This window comes from Typopeltis vanoorti, chromosome 7 (genome assembly GCF_054136105.1).
Source record: "Typopeltis vanoorti isolate ZY-2024b chromosome 7, IOZ_Tvanoo_1.0, whole genome shotgun sequence".
NCBI lineage: Eukaryota > Metazoa > Arthropoda > Arachnida > Uropygi > Thelyphonidae > Typopeltis > Typopeltis vanoorti.
In genome coordinates this window covers 80,802,668-80,819,981 of record NC_143555.1, presented here as the reverse complement: position 1 = coordinate 80,819,981, position 17,314 = coordinate 80,802,668, and the positions used below count along the sequence as shown (strand labels likewise).

At 36.9% G+C, this 17,314-nt stretch overlaps 1 protein-coding gene across 4 annotated transcripts in view; it reads right to left on the bottom strand.

Moving 5' to 3' along the window:
• The window catches only part of spict (magnesium transporter spict), a 326,495-nt gene extending 310,664 nt beyond the window's left edge, over positions 1-15,831 (bottom strand). For 2 of the 4 annotated variants that reach the window (XM_090395988.1, XM_090395986.1), the window contains exon 1: positions 14,636-15,831. The gene's annotated coding sequence lies outside the window, so the exon portion shown is untranslated. The remainder of the gene's footprint in view (positions 1-14,635) is intronic. The other 2 variants (XM_090395989.1, XM_090395987.1) reach the window with 2 other exon arrangements.
• Positions 15,832-17,314: the final 1,483 nt, after the last annotated feature.

Here is a 17,314-nt window from a genome sequence, read left to right as displayed (position 1 = left end):
CATATGAAAAATTCCCCCCAGTAGCCAACCAGTAAAATACCTCTTAATAGCTTAAACCTTAAATATCTTAAATCATATTACACATCGTATTGCTGCCATGATAAAAAAGTACATTGGTAGGGATAAAGGAGGTGGTCATACCTCTATATAAGGCATTGGTCAGACCACATATGGTCCATTGTGTTCAGATTTGGTCACCTAATTTCACTGTAATGTGGAAACACTAGAGAGGGTCCAAAGACAAATAACCAAAGTGATATCAGGACTCTGGAGTGTTAGTTATGAAGAGCATTTGAGAAAATGTGGATTACAGAGATTGGTGGATAAGAGAAAAAGAAAAAATATGATAGAGACCTTTAAGTTAGTTAAGGGATTCTATCACATTAATACAGAAGGAATTATAAAAAGAGTGAATGTTAAGATGGGAGGAATGAGAGGCCATCCTTGGAAGTTGTATAAATATGTCGTGAAGAAGGGTATGAGGAGCAGACTTTATACCTGGAGAGTTGTTAGTGAGTGGAATGCATTGCAGGTAGTATATGAATGCAGTTAGTGTAAATAACTTCAAAGCTCATATGTTGCTGGTTGAGGTCTCCCACGATGAGTCTGTTGACTCCAAGAAGGTTACCAAATAATAATAATATCAACCCTTGTGTCTTCTAGTTACCATCCACTGCATACTACATGTGCCCAGTCAGTCTTCATAACCAATGAAATGTTCTGCAAACCTGATATAATTTTAGCCAACTATCTTTTTACCATCTTTAAGGTTTCTTCATCCCCTTCAAATCCCAGTGACCCAGAAGATGTGAGCACAGTAATCCCAAAGTTGTAATGTAGTCTGATCAGGGCTTTATGCAACAGATCCACTAACACCCTCTTATCTCTGCTGGCCACCATCCTTCTCAGTAATGTAGCCATTTGTAATATTTCTCCTAAACTTCAAATTTCTATCTGCCAGTACCCCAAGATTCACTGTCACCTCTACTCAGGTCCAGCTGGTAGCGTGTGTGAAGTGTGCAATATACACAGGCACCGCAGAAGAAAAGGCACCTAAAAGATGTCAAAAAATATGAGATAAGAGTTTAAATGAACAATGAATGGTACAGAATGGTATGTATAATTATGAATGTACGTCATCTTCCGTTCAGGCCCATTCAGATCTTCCCGGAAATGAACAAATAAATTCTGAAATTGTATCCTGAACCCAATTATATCACTGTAATTTTTTATTAAAATTTACAAAAATATACCTAAAATAGTTCTTTATTTTTTGATGTATCATAAATCAACTTATGATTAATTGTTGAGTTCATTTCAGTTGCTAAGGGACAATATACTCTAAATTACAATTAATAAAGAACTACCTGTGATCAAGCATGAATCAAGAAAAACTAAATGGTTTGGCACTAATTTCAATAGAAAATAATATTGCTCAGTCTATCAACATTGATGTACTATGACAGGATTTCGCTAAAATGAAAGCCAGACGAGTCCTTTTTAGCAAAATTAATGTAAAGAATATTTGAATAAATCTCTTAACTTTATATTACTATTTTATATTATTTTGAAAATTTATATAACTTGAAAAAATTTGTATAAGCAGGACTAATCCATAGGTAACATTATAATGTAAAGCGGTTTTCATTTGTTTTTCATTTCCTGTTCGTTTTATTCACACTTTATTCAAAAAAAACTTTTTTGGAAAGGCGGCGAACATTAATCGCACACACAAGAAAAATACTATGGGCCGGTCCTGCCTCCACTTCTTCCAATTGCCCATCTGTTGGTGGTTTAAACTGACATCCTCTCCCATTCACTTGCCTAGCATTCCAGATTATTCATATTTACCAGAAAATCCACAATATTTGCATTATGACTAATCATCTTCTCCTCTCCAGCTTTATTTCACCTGACAACTGAATATTTCTCTCCAATGGCATGACAATATCATTAACATAAAGAGCGAACAGCATTGGGTCCAGTACTATGCCCTATGGAACATACTTGTAACCCTCCTTCTCTGTGACCACTCTCCCATTTGAATGGTGGCAGATGTACTTAGTTTCATGGACTGAAATGGGTTGCAAAGTTTAGTTGAGGGTAGTAAAGAGAGAACATGAAAGAAAATTATAAGTTACTAAAAGGGTTCTATAAAACTGATAATAACAAAATACATGATGAATAGGGATAGAACTAGGGATCACTTCTAAGAGTATGGTTAGCAAGGGTGTGAGGACTAAATTTACTGATTGGAGAGTGGTGAATGACAGGAATGGATTGCCAGAGGTGATTGCAAGTTATCTGACAGTGAATAAATTTCATTATAGGTATTGTGAATAATGCTTATCATGGACCTCTCATAATGAGTCTCTTGACTGCACAGAAGGTCCATAATAAGTTTGTCCATAACAGGACAACTTGCAAATGTGCAGATGCAAGGAGCTTAATATACATCTGCTGAGAACCGAGTAAAGCGCTGATTTTTAAGGAAGCCAACAAAGGTTTAAATCCCATTTAAAATATGGGATTTAAAGATTTCTTTAAAGTTCTGGCTATGCTTTCTGAAGTGTTCCAGATATAGGATATATTCATACCATTAGCATAATCTGTATGTTGTGAGGATTGTGTGAAGAAGGAAAAGGATTAAGTATTTTGTTGATTCTATTGAATGTGTGAGATGTCTGGTTAGAATATAGATTGATAGCTGTTTACTGGTGTTTTCAGAATATTATGAGTGGGGAGGTGATGGTAACGTGTCTACATGCATGTTTCCTGCATACTGTGAAAGAAAGGTCAGACTAATTTTTTACTATAATAAATTGGATTTTGGGATGTTGGCTGTTGAGATGAAGGAAGAACATGTCTATCATGTTATGGTCATACAGCAAAACAGAGAATATATCATCAATTTTTTTTTTAAAGTTTTTTTTCCCTTGGTTATACTATAAATTAAGGATGTCAAGAAACTATATTCTTGGTTTCATCCTTTATCCAGGTGTAAGCAAACAAAGTTTGCGCGTGAAGTCACTTCACGACTGGGCTACTTGTATATAGAGGCTAATGACTTCACATCAATTGCCTTAGTATCCCATAATGCAATATGCATATCCTTACAGACGTGTATAATACTATGCATTATAGGGAGGGCCACTACCCACACAGGTTTCAACCTTAATTTAGGTCTCATCAGTGGGAGCCAGAAGAGAAGTGATACCAAGGTTGAAGTAATGCAGAGGTCATATTTCCAAACCAACAAGCATAACCAACAAGTAGTCCAGTGTAAGGTGCGACATCTTTCAAATATTTGTATATGGAAACATGACTTCTGCATTACTTCAACCTTGGTATCACTTCTGGGTCTGGCTCCCGCTGATGTGCTTTTGTGCTAAAGTGGTTGCTTTCTTGAGATATGAGCAGCTCTGCTCAGTGGTGGGGTGAGCCTGTCACTGAGTGGAACTACTGCTGAGTTAAATGATCCTTCAGGTCACTGTTGGGTGATCTGAGGGATTGCATGAGTTTTTGGAGAGGTATTCCCGCACTTAAACATACCTCAATAAAGGTCAAACCAGTCAAAAAAAAAAAAAAAAAAAACACTTAAAGGTCAAAACCATAATACATAGCATTATCATGTCCATAAGGATATGTGCATTATATTATGCAATACCAAAGCAACTGATGTGAAGTCATTAGCCTCTATACACAAGTAGCCCAGTTGTGAAGTGACTTTGCGCAAAGACTTTGTTTGCTTATGCTTGGATAAAGGATAAAATCCATAATTTACATCATCAATTTATCTTAACCGGATAGCTTAAGAACAGTGGTATCGAGTTTTTTTTTTTTTTTTTTTTTTTTTTTTTTTTTTTTTTTTTTAATTCTGCATATATATAAAAATTGGCAGAGAGAGAGATGGGAGTACTCACCCATAGCAGTGTCCTCTGTTTATGTATTTTGATCTTCTGAGTAACAAGCTTGGATCCTTTGAGGAATTTATTATTATTTTGTGATTTGGTGTCAATAAAGAGGATACTTGTGAGGAAGGGGAGGAGAGATAAGTGATGTGAAAACTGACTAATCAGTTTAAAATTAAATTTCATATTTCGGTTTGCAATTCAATACTTGAATTTGAAAACAAAAATTGGACTCTGCCAATGAAAATTCAAGACTTAAATTTTTTTATGCACAAAAAGTTATAGTCAGTGAGAGGAAAGATGTTAGCACTCTGGGTAACCTGTTTGGCTAATCTGAAGGAGGGATGGAGAACTGGTAGCACCTACCTACTATAGGCTAGAGAGGATTATTTGGTTTAAACTCTTTGTAGTCATACTTTTTCATAAATAAAAAATCAACATTTTCATGTCTTCAAATGCATACTTCAATTCTAAACAATTCAAATATCATGGTCAGTTTTTCACATTACTTTTCTTTCTCTATCACTTGATATCCCCATTACTGACAACATATCACTCATAAAATATTCTCCCACCCTCAAAAAAACATATCTCTACATTTTACCATAAAAGGTGGTTATTTCATTTGGAAGAACAAAATATTCAAAGTAAGGACTGCCATAGCTCCTTGTCTCCCTTTAATTAATTTGGGTATAAAGCAATCTGGGGACAAAAAAAAAAAAAAAAAAAAAAAAAAAAAAAAAAAAAAAAAACCTTCTCTTTACACAGTTACGCTTAAACTTTTTACTGGGTTAAGACATATTGACTGAATGTTCTCTATTTGTCCACATAGCTCAATTCCTTCATCACCATCTCAACAACCAGCACTCCAAAACCAATTTCCTATAACAAAAAAAAAAAAAAAAAAAAAAAAAAAAAAAAAAAAAAAAAAAAAAACAGTCTGGCTTTTATTATGTGAATAATGGTTAGCATGATTCCTTCATAATGTATGATAGTTCATTGTACAAGGATAGTGCAAAAACTGATGCATCTAATTACCAACCTATCAGTACATCTGGTGTGGGTGAAGATTTTAGAGAAGTGTTGGTAAGAACTTGCATACAGAAATGGGTTGATAAGCAAGCTGTACTATTATCATATTATTATTACGAGACACCTCCATGGAGTCCAAAGACTCATCAAGGAAGGACAACTGTTAAATATTTACTTTTCCTATAATAATTCACTTCCTTTATGAATTTACCCCTCTACAATAACTACAAGACTTACAAAATTTCCCTGACTCTAATATCTGTATCGCTTCTTACGTGTTCATTCTATAAGGAAAGCAAATTCTATATTTCTAGCCGATTCCTAATTTTACTCATGTGCTTACCCCGACTGATAAAGGTTATTCCTTGCTAAAAGAAATGAATCCTCTAATTTCTTTCTGGGGCTGTCTTCTCTTCAGATATTGACAAATTTATTTTTTTAAAGCTGCACCAGCCAACATCTTAGAATAGAGGGGGGGGGGGACTCTTATTCAGGGAGACTTTTCCAAATTTTGGTGCACATAGGTGAATAAATTTAGTGCTTAAACTCATAAATGAAACACTTTACTGTGGCTAAGTAAATTCTGGTTTGCAGTCGTAACCTCTATAACAACATGTTATACCTTTCTTTCAATTCCCCCCCCCCTGCTATGGTTCAGATTAATGAGTGGTAGGTTTGGTTCATATCACAGGCAAAACTCAGGTATAGAAGAAAAAACATAATTTATTGGAATCTAAAGACATATACACTTAGACCAATCTCACTTTCAATTAGTTCAATGACATGCTAAATCAAACTGTATCAAACTGATTAATACTCTAATGCATGAACAATAAATCCTTCCTTTAAGTTAGAGATTAAAACACACATAATATACACATTATGCACTTCTAATCAATATTCTACCTACTATGTTAGACTTGAACATTAAACTAGTTACAATCGTCTATAATCATTCCAGACAATTTGTCTTATGGACACTGCTAAATAATTACTTAAAGTTCTTAAATACTGTCCATACTCGATTATTACACTACAATGATATTTCCCTTTTACTGACTGTGTAATTATACAACAAAATCTGTACTTTACCATTTCTTGGGGCAGGATCTCCAGGTCCGTCTGAACTGTCCTTCTTTGTTTGAATTACCTCTCGATACTTCCATAAGCCTGTGTCCACATGGGGGGGGGTCATTATGGTCATCAGATTAAGCTATGCTCTGCACCTGGCGTTTTCCCCAAGTCTATTCTCGATCTGTTTCGGGCCATCCTCGTTTCTACAGGATACGTCTGCGTTATTAATCTGTCGGAACTTTCAGCGAAGACAGCATATGTTGACATCTCACGCTTTAGTACTGACAGAAATTCAGACATCGAAGAGAAAAGCACACCGTCCAATATCGTACTATCGTTAAGAAACACCATCAGGAACTTCTGATCCATGGGAGAAGTCAAATGATCATCCAGCAAGATAGGAGGAAAAAAAGCCTCGAGAAAGGGGTGCAAATCCTTTTTATTCTCCCTTCACTTCCCTCTTTTTAGCTGTGATAGCACCCTCTTACTTTTTTGCAATCTTTTTCGCCCACTACTTTCTTCGTCCGCAGGAATTTCGGCACATCGCGAGATCTCTGGCAGCGTCTTCCAGGAAACGAATGTGCATTGCTTTCCAAGATTGCCAATGCCTCAGGCCCGCCCATGACCTTTGGACTATTGTTTACATCTAATTTACCCACTCATTGTATACATGATGCATTCATATAATACCAATTTATACACAAAGTTCTTTACATGGTATTAAATTCTACTAAAAGGAGGTAATTCTATTTCTATTTACAGTTAGTACTTTATTTCTTCTGCTTGAGTACAAGTTTTTTCTCTCAGCTGATTTTTCTGACTTGTTAAATCCTGAATGAATTGCTTCCTTTTAAAGGTTCTTCATTCAGGATGTAACACAACTACTCTCCATCTACCAACTATAACAAACTGCAACTACACCAACACCATCTACCACTAGTATTTTCACAGACAATCACAAATATCCATGCCAACAGCAGGATTCGAACCCGTGGAGAGTGGATACACTAACCACTTGGCCAACTAGGCTGGCAATACTATGCAAGGAGCAGCATGGGTTTACTAGAGGGGGGGGGGTCATGTTTTAGCAATTAGCTCATATTTTATAACAATGTTAAGGCTGAGTTGGATAAAGGGAATGGATACACTGGGACAATGTTGTATTTTTCTAAGGCACTGATAGGATACCACACAAAAGGCTGTTGCATAAATTGAAGAATATGGGGTTGGAATATAAACTGTTGACTTGGATCAGGGGATAACAGATATCAAAAAGTGGTATGCAGTGGGTGTAAATCTGCTAGATTTAAGGTGACAAGTGGTGTATCTCAGGTGTATCCTTGGGCCATTATTGTTCAATCTATGCATTAATGACATCAAGCAGGGTCTAACATCAGACGTGCAATTATTTGCTGATATTCAGCACTTACAAAATGATCTGAATAGGCTGGAATTTCAGCAATCGAAAATGGTTCAGTTTAATGTTAGTAAGTGTAAAGTTATGCACTTTGGTGTGATTAAATTTCCAGCAGCATATTATATTAGTGGAGTTATGCTACAAGAATCTCAGGAGGCAAGGGATCTTGGCATATTGGTGGATAGGAATTTGAAGTTTAAAAGTCACATAGCAAAAGTTGCAAATACAACTCAGAGGATAATTGCGATGCTGAAGTGAACTTTGACATATAAGGATAAGGAAGTAATTTTGCCTCTTTATAAGACTTTGATAAGACCATACCTGTGTTAAATTGTGAATGAAGCTATGTTATGTAATTTATTATTTTTCATTCACATTTAACATTGCTTATTAAATATTAATCATGGCTTATATAAAATTGTTTATTATTCTTTAATTAAGAATTACTAATTAAATATTTACTCAAAACCTGACCTATTATTAGTTTATAAAATAATAATATGTTTAGAATTTTGTATAACCAAATATATATGATGTAACGTAAAGTGTTATTTTATATTTAACTGTATACGTAATCAAAAAGTTGAAGAAATAGCTTAAATATTATATTGTTCTTATTTGTGAAATGTTTAATGTTATGTAATCACTCATGTAGCAGTAATAGAGCATACATTACATTGGCTAAATGTTTACGTTTAGTCTGTTGTCATGGAGACGCACGCGTAAACAACCACGAGTGGAGTAGAGCGTGGCGTTCGAACGTAAGGTGGGAGTGAAGGTCATAGAGAGAAAGCAGAAAGAGAAGGAAGGTCATAGATAAGACAGGAAAGGGAGAGAGGAATTATTATTAAGCGAGGGAGCAGAGAGTTTTGCGGAACCAAGATTATAAAATCCTGAGGGCAGAAATTTATGACTATAGTGTTCGGAAGTGAACCTGTAAGTAGTGAAACATAAAGTTTAATGTTATAAGCGAAATCTGCTGTTGTTTTGAAGAAAGGTTGATGCCGTAATCAGATAAAAGGAAACTGGACAGTCAATGCGAAAATTCTGATTAGTTCCAGTTAATCTGGATTACGATTAAATTCTATGTTGCCCTAGGAAAAGGTTATATTGATTACTTGGAGAAAAGTGAACAGGAAAAGATATTAGTACCTAATTACTGTTGTTTGGAATAGTGAAGTGCGACTTACAGTAATACAGTTTAAACTATGGAGAATATTTGTTATGTGTGTTCCGCTAATGTTAATTAAGTTAATTCATAAGTGCTCTCTCAATAATTTGATGTATTGAAGAATTTGTCTGGTAAGAGTAGTTGTATAAGTTTCTCTATTCTAGCACTAACTGTAATATATCTCCGATGCTCAAGGTCCGGGAATATATTTGCTTGGAATATAGCTTACGTAGTTTATTGCCTGCTGTGAATATAAACATTGAGCTGATAGATTTGTGAAGACTGAATAAAATGAGAAATTGTTATATTAACTTGAGATAAGAAGATTTGTGTTTTTGAGACTGTGAATAGTATATGAAAGTTAGAACATTGAATTAGCATCAGTGACCTAAGAAGATGTGTTAAGTTAATTGTATAGTTTCATTTTAAAATAGAGTTCTTGTATTTGTTAACCATATCATATATTAAATGTTTTATTTTGTTGATCTAAATATTGTGTTTGCCTGAATTGCTTATTATTGCACCGTTCATAAATATTCGAATCTTGCGGGAACCCCAAGTAAAAATGATAATTGATGATTCGGCCTAATGAGATGACTGCTAACTTAATTTAGAACTGATCCTACTATTTATATAGACTAATCTAAGAATAGGGTGGCGCAGTATAAATATAAATTTCCCTACTTTTGGATCGGTGATCATTTCGTAATTAGTTGTATTATTCATAAAAGTGACTTGAAACTAGATAGATTTAGAACACGACAGAAAAGAGTCGTCACGACACCTGGATTATTGTGTGCAGATTTGGTCTCCCAGATTCCAAGGGAACAAAGAAGCTGTAGAAAGGGTGCAAAGAAGAGTTACAAAGATTATGGGATTAGATTATGAGGACAGATTGCAAGTATGTGGATTACTACATTAAACTGACACCCCCATTCATTTGCCCATCTATCTAGCTTATTTAAATCCTCTTGCAGGGCTACCACATCTGCACTATTACTAATAATCCTTCCCAGCTTCGCATCATCCGCAAACAACTGAATATCCCCCTGCAATCCACTGGCTATGTCATTGATATAAAGGTTACACAATATAGGTCCTAGTACTGAGCCCTGTGAGACCCCACTTGTAACCCTCTGCCTCCTGGAAACTGCTCCACCATACACAACTCTCTGATACCTATCAGACAGCCAATCCTGAATCCAGTTGACCAATCTGACATCCAGACCCATGTGCTGCAACTTAAATATCAGCTTATCATGTGGCACCCTGTCAAATGCCTTCGCCAAGTCTAAGAAAATTGCAATATATGCCTTTCCCTCATCTAATGTTCTTGTAACTTTATTATAAAAGGCTAGCATATTGCTAAAACAAGAGCGTCCTTTCACAAATCCATGTTGATTCTCACAGATAACATTACCCTCATCTGCTCAATGCTGTATACGGTCCCTCACTACTTTCTCCAAGATCTTAACTACTGATGACACACAGACTGGCCTATAATTAGACACTTCCAGTCTGTTACCACCCTTATGCAATGGCACTATCTTACCTTCCTTCCATTCGCTGGGCACTTTTGCCAAAGCAAGACTTTCACTGAAAAGCCACGTTAAAGGTACTGTCAATTCCCTAGCACATTCTCTCAAAACTCGTGGTGAAATACCATCCAGTCCCACAGCTTTATTGACATCCAGAGTACTCAGTATCTGAAACACACTCTCCTCCTGTACCTCTAGACCTCGAACCAGTCCTATCCCTCTAGCATTAAAACTGACTCCTCTAGGATGAAATACTCCAATAAAGTGTTCATTGAACAATTCCACTATGTCCTCTGCATCAGTCACTCTATTCCCATTTTTATCCCACAATATCATTCTTCCACAGTCATTTGTCCTCCTACTGGCCACATAGCTAAAAAATTCCCTAGGATTTTCTTTGGATCTTAGAGCCAATCTCCTCTCATATTCCAGTTTCGCTTTCCTTACCACACTAGTCACTCTTCTGGCCTGTGTCTTATATTCCTCATGCATCTCTTCACCTGTCTCCTTATATCTCTTCCATAGCCTCTTTTTCGCATGCAATTCCTGTTTAATATTGTTTGTCATCCACTTTACTCCAAATTGCATCCTCTTCTTCACTCGTGGTATACAACTTACCATTGCTGATAACAAATATTCTTTCACAATGTCCCACGCACTGGTGATATTCCGGCCTTCCAATTCCTCCCTCCATGAAACTTCCCGAAGTTGACGTCTAAGACTATTATAATCACCTGCCTTATAATTCCACATAAGTTCCCGTCTCTTTGATACTCCTGCATGTCTATTCATTTTCCAAGTCAACACCATATGGTCACTCTCTCCAACTGGTGGGAGAGACGTCATCTCAGTTATTATCAACCCTTCTGATGCTATAACTAAATCTAAAACTCTTGAACCTCTTGTTCCCTCTGTTACATGTTGCCTAAGACATTTGTCCCTCAAGAATTCTAGAAATTCCATTCCACTATTGCTACATGCATCTTCCTCTCTCCAATTTATACTACTGAAGTTAAAATCTCCCATAACAATCATTCTTCTTGCACTTGCCAAACTTAGATGTCTAAACATCTCCTGGTCCCCATCCTCTGTGCTTCTGGATCTGTAGCAACACCCCCACTAAATATCCTGTCTTGCCCACGTCTACCTCACACCATATGTTTTCAAAATCATTAGTGTCACTGTCTTCCAAAGTCTTCCAAAGCAGCACCCCACCACCACGCTTTCCCCTCCTATCCTGACGAAAAATGCTATACCCAGCGACTTCTATTCCTGTTGTTATATCCCCGTCCGTCAACCACGTCTCAGTGATCGCAATAATTTTTGGCCAGGCTGGTGCTATCTGCGCCACCAATTCCTCTCCCTTATTCCGGATACTCCTGGCATTAGTATAAAGCATATAAATGCCATTGTTTCTATACCCAGCATTATCCCTTCTAGACTCCACTGGGCTCAGAGTTACCTGACATTGTCTCCCTTCTCCCAAGTATCCATTCCCACAAGAGGCCACCCCTGCTATCATCCTCCCTGGGACACACTGACTCGTTCAGAACAGCATTCTCTCGAGACGCCTACGTCCTTCCTCATTCAAACGTAAACGATCTCTCGCATACAACTCCTCTCTTTCCTCAAACGCACTCCAAGCATCCACATATACCAGTCCTCTCTTGTCACACATTCTCGCTATTATGCCATTCAATATCACCGCTCTTCTGCTCAGCTCATCATTATCATACCTAGGCAACACGCACACTATTTTTCCTCTCTCTGTCTTCTTCTGTACAGTCTCAAGCAAAAATCTCATATCTCTCGCTGCCCGACTTACATTACCACTCAAGTCATTCATTCCTACCATCACAATCATCTCATCCACCCTTTCACCTCTCTTAATTGCCATAGCCACCCTTTCTATTGTTCCTCCTGGCAAACACGCCTCACGCATCCTATCTTGAACACCACGGATCATTGAGTTGCCATACATTATACCTCTTACCATTCCCTCGCCCCTATTGTTTCCATTCTCTCCTCTTCTTTCATTCCCATACCTCTCTCTTCTACTGTTTCCATTCTCTCTTCTTCTAGCACTCCCATACATCTCTCTCATTCCCTCTCTCCTACTGTTTCCATTTTCTCCACTTCTAGCACTTCCATATCCCTCTCTCATTCTGTCTCTCCTACTACTGTTTCCATCCGCTCGTCTTCTAGCATTCCCATACCTCTCTCTCATTCCATCTCTCCTACCGTTTCCATTCTTTCCTCTTCTAGCACTTCCATATCTCTCTCTCTCATTCCGTCTCTCCTACTGTTTCCATCCTCTCGTCTGCTAGCATTCCCATACCTCTCTCTCATTCCCTCTTTTCTACTGTTTCCATTCTCTCCTCTTCTAGCACCCCCATACCTCTCACTCATACTCCCTAAATTCACTCTCTCTCCTACTCTGATTTGCCTTGCATTTTCTCACCAAGCATAAATTCTGCATTCCATCTTTGTTTTCCAAATTTTAAAACCTTACATTTTGCAACATTGAGCTCACATCCCCATTTCCGTGCCGAATCACTCAATCTATTCAAATCTTCCTGTAAGGCCACAACATCTTCAATTGTTTCAATATATAAAGGAGGCCAAGAAAGGAGTGTAGTCACAGGAGAATAACATTATTGTGTCAATGTGCAAAGATTTATGAAAGGATAATGGCAACAAGAATAAGAGATAAAATCAAAAAAGATCTAAGAAAAGAGCAGTCTGGTTTTAGAAGAGTACAATCAATTGTTGATTTGATTTCTGTTATAAAGAAAAATGATGGAGGAACACTGGAAATTTGGAAAAAGCCTATTTATGGCATTTCTTGATTTGGAAAACGCCTTTGATTGGTTTCAATGGGAAAAAGTCTTGGAAAGTTTAGAAAAGACAGGCATAGAAAAAGAAACAATAGGTATGATCAAAAATATATTGTATGTATGTTCAATCTGAGAGCCGTGAGAAGACCAAATTTGATCACTTGGACTGGTTTACACTTAATGAACTGTGACAAAGATGTGTCTTATCTCCATTGCTGTTCACTGTGGTGATGAATACTGTTAATGATCAGAAAAGAGAAACAGCTGTTTTTCACATAATGTGATTTGGGAACATTCATAAAAGCTACAGAAGAAACTGGACAAATGGAACAGTATGACACAGAACTATGTTACATATTAATAACAAGAAGAGTGAGAACATGATTTTAAATTGCGGAGAAAATGTAAAAGCTAACAGAATTATTAGACTCAATGGACAAGTCTTGAAGAGTAACAAAAACTTCAAATATTTGGGAAGTGTACTTTCTAAATATTTGAAGTTTTCACTACTCTGATGGAAGCTGAGATCAGGAGATATCAAGGAGGATTTCACTGGGCCAAAACTTTTTTGCCAGTGTAAGTAGAGGTTCAATTGATATGCAAGATTTTGATTAACAGAAATTGTTTGCTGCCCATTTTGTCTCATACAGCAGACATGAGACTAAGAAAAAAAGAAGAAAAAAGCAATGGAAATTAAAATTTTAAGGGCAATGCTGGCAAAAACATGGAAAGTTATAGAATAAGACATTAGAACACATTAGGAATCTTTTGGGACTAGAAAGTGTTGAAAAATTGCTTGTGAACTCTTGCTTGAAATGGTTTGGACATACAATGAGAATGAATTCAGAAAGAATATCAAGAATGCATTAAATGAAAATTGAGGGTCTTCCTACCAAGAGGAAGACTTCAGAAAAGGTGGAAGAACCAAAAGAAGGAATATTTAGAAAAAAAACCTGAGCAGTGCAGTGTTCATGAAGAAAGAATTTGAGAGGATAAAAAGAAATGGAAAGCTTTGATCTACCTAACCTGACAATTCCTCTTCTGACATTAGTGGTGAGTGATTGGAATGGATAGTCACAGGTGTTTGTGAGTGCTTTGAAGTGAATGAGTTTAAGCACTCACAACCACCTGTGACTATCCATTCCAGTTATGAGTATTGTTATAGAAATCATGGAGGTGTCCGTAACAGTAATAATATAATAAATATTTGAAGGATAGTGGTGTTCATAACTAGCAAAGAACTTGTATCAAAATTATAAAAGCAAGTTATGGTATTACTCTCCCATGACTTGGTTTTTACATAATATTTAAGACTACTGTTTTTAACAAGCAGCAATGGTCACAAGAAATATGAGATAGTTTACCTGATCTTGGAATTCATTAAAAATATAAAAAGGTCATTGGATGGGTACAAGAACTAATAAACTATTGGCAATATAAATCAAAAGTGTGATGTACCATTAAAATAAATGATACTCTATATAGACATGAATAGAATTCCATGCAGAACTCCAGACCTAATAACTCTCATTATTTACATCTTTTTTTAATTATTTTATTTCTCCATATCCTCATAAAAGTTATTAAAAAGGAGTTTTTTTAAAAAAAATTAGTGTTCCCTCACTTAAGACTCAAATTAATATTCAAGTACTTACTTGATTATCCTGTTAGCAGGAAGGCTGCTGCTGTTGCGGGGGGGGGGGGGAGGATGTGACTTCGGTTACTGTAATTACATTATTATGATATGTGTGTGTGGATATACATATGTAAGCATGCAATTTTAACTTGAAATATTTAAGTCTGGTTTAACAGACACCACCTCTCTCTCTCTCTTTGTACCACAAATATCTCTTAACAGTGTAAACACCGATAGTAACACAGATTTTTTTTTTGAGCCAACAGCTAATTACGTTTGTGTTAATACACAGTGCTCTAAGTCCTTCTGATTGGATTTTATTTAAGTTGGTAGTATACTGAAGTGGTAAGTTGATGTGATATTGCTGCTACAACTTTTTCTAGTATTTTATTAATAACATTGCACTCATTAATATGCTGTTCACATACAAACCACTTCATTATAACACACTTGCATCTTCACAAAACATATTTGTAACTAACATCATCAACTTGCACTTTTATTTTCTTCAAAAATGAAATTCCGCAACAAGGACAAAGTTTAAATTTCACGGGACTACGAAGAAAACCTCTTTACGCCTCACTGTAGTCCGATGGACTGACTATTACGGCAAACACTAAGCTGGGCAGCATCTTAAATAATACATACATATATGTGTGTGTGAGAGAGAGAGAGATATGATCATTTTCTTTGTATAGTCTCCTTTAATTAGTAAAGACATCGAACTACTGAATTTGTCCTCTCTCAAAGTATTTCAAGAAAAATACTTGGTCTGTTGTAGAAGAGCTCATATAACCCCTTAGGTGTGATTTTTATTATAATTATTTTTTTTAGTGCATGCTTTTCCAGCCCTACCTTTGAAATTATTACTGAGATCCTGGAATTCATCGCCAGAGGCCATTCCTCTGACTTATTCCACTCTACTCAATGATCCATTAAGTGAATTTTACCTGTATTCATCGTTGTTCTCGAAATGATTTGCGGGACGAAAAACTGACTCTTCGAACGAGGCCGTCTTAGCTTTGCTTATCAAAGGTAAGCATAGCTTTATATCTGATCTGAGAGTGTTTTTTTTTTTTTTTTTCCTTCTCCTCACTGGTACTGAGAAATGACTTGTCGAGTGAGATTACGCAGTGTATTACCATTAGTCATATAAATGCTAAAATTGAAGAATAGGGTAGTCACTTGACATTAATAGACGTTGCACTATATTCTTAAAACTATTCCAACTCTACTCCTCGTTAACCCAATTATCTATCATGGAATAAGAATAAAAGAGCCAATCCAATTAAGTGAGGCTGCGAGAGGCGACTGTCTGACATTTTTGGGAGCCAAAATTTCGGTGCATTTTTTTTTTTTTACCAAAAGATTATAAAAACATTTTTAAATATAAAGACTCGCTATTAGTGAATCGACAGTTTGATTGAGAGTTCGCTATTGACTTTTGATGTAATCGGACGTGTTATTTTAGGCTGTACCTGATTGAATTTTATATAAGGTTTTTCGGGAAACTCACATTGCACTGGAGTTAACACAATTTGATGAAATCTACTGTCCCCCCCCCTCCTCCTCTGCATGAAACATGCACGAGGTTTGATGGCCGTGTAGGCCACCACCCACTATGAGGACCAGTGGTGGAGTTATGGTATTTTAGGGAGGGAGGTTTTCACTCTCTAGCCAAGTGAGTTCTTGACACTCCTTTTCCCATTTTATAATTATAATTATATTATTATTATTAGACACCTCCAGGAAGTCCAAAGACTCATCGAGGGAGAGTGTGCCAATAGCATCGAACGATTGATCCCCTTCCAACTACTAGAGTACTATAAAACTAAAAAGTGCTGTTACCTTGCGCGTTTTGCGAATGCTTGGTTTTGCTGGCAGTCTTTTGCGGCTGCGGGATTCTCTCTGCGGGTAGATCGCTGATTGGCTCTACGGGACATCTACGCGGACTCAAGGACCGACGATCTTATACAGTGATTTTGCGCCTCGTTCTCTCGGCATTAGTGGGGTTGATGCTGATGCCCTGGTAGAGTCACTGGACAGAAGACTAGCCATAAATATACTGAAAAAGATTCTCAAAAAATTTGAGCTTAATTTATACTCTATGTCGGGGGATGACGACGACAATGCTCCAGCAGATGAGCGGAACTTGGTGATCTCCACCCCCCTCGCAATTCACGGAGGTCCGCGCGCGCAAGTACGGCCTCAGAAACACCAAAAGAGGATGGAGTGGAAGAAGATGGTCCAGTTTCGGACTCTTCTGCCTCCACTAGAGAAAAGATACCTCTGATTATACTGCGCGAAAAACAAAGATGTCTCTAAGGGCTACCATGTCCAATCTACAGATCTCTTATAACTACACAAAAAATGTCACTGACAACATCAAGATTCAGCCCACAACAGTGATGGACTACCGAAAACTCACAGGAGAAACGAATGTCAGAGGCATTCAGTATCACACCTCACTTGGTTCAGAGAAAAATCTGAAGGTAGTGCTCAGAGGAGTGTCTGAAGACATCCACAGAAGAAGAAGTGGCTATTGATCTACACCATCAGTACCTACCACCCATCAAGCTCACCAGAATGACCAAAAAAGACAAGACTCTGATGCCACTAGTAATAGTTGAGATCAGTCAAGCTTACAAACATATATATGACCTGACGTCCATCTGTGGACTGAAAATCAGCCCAGAAC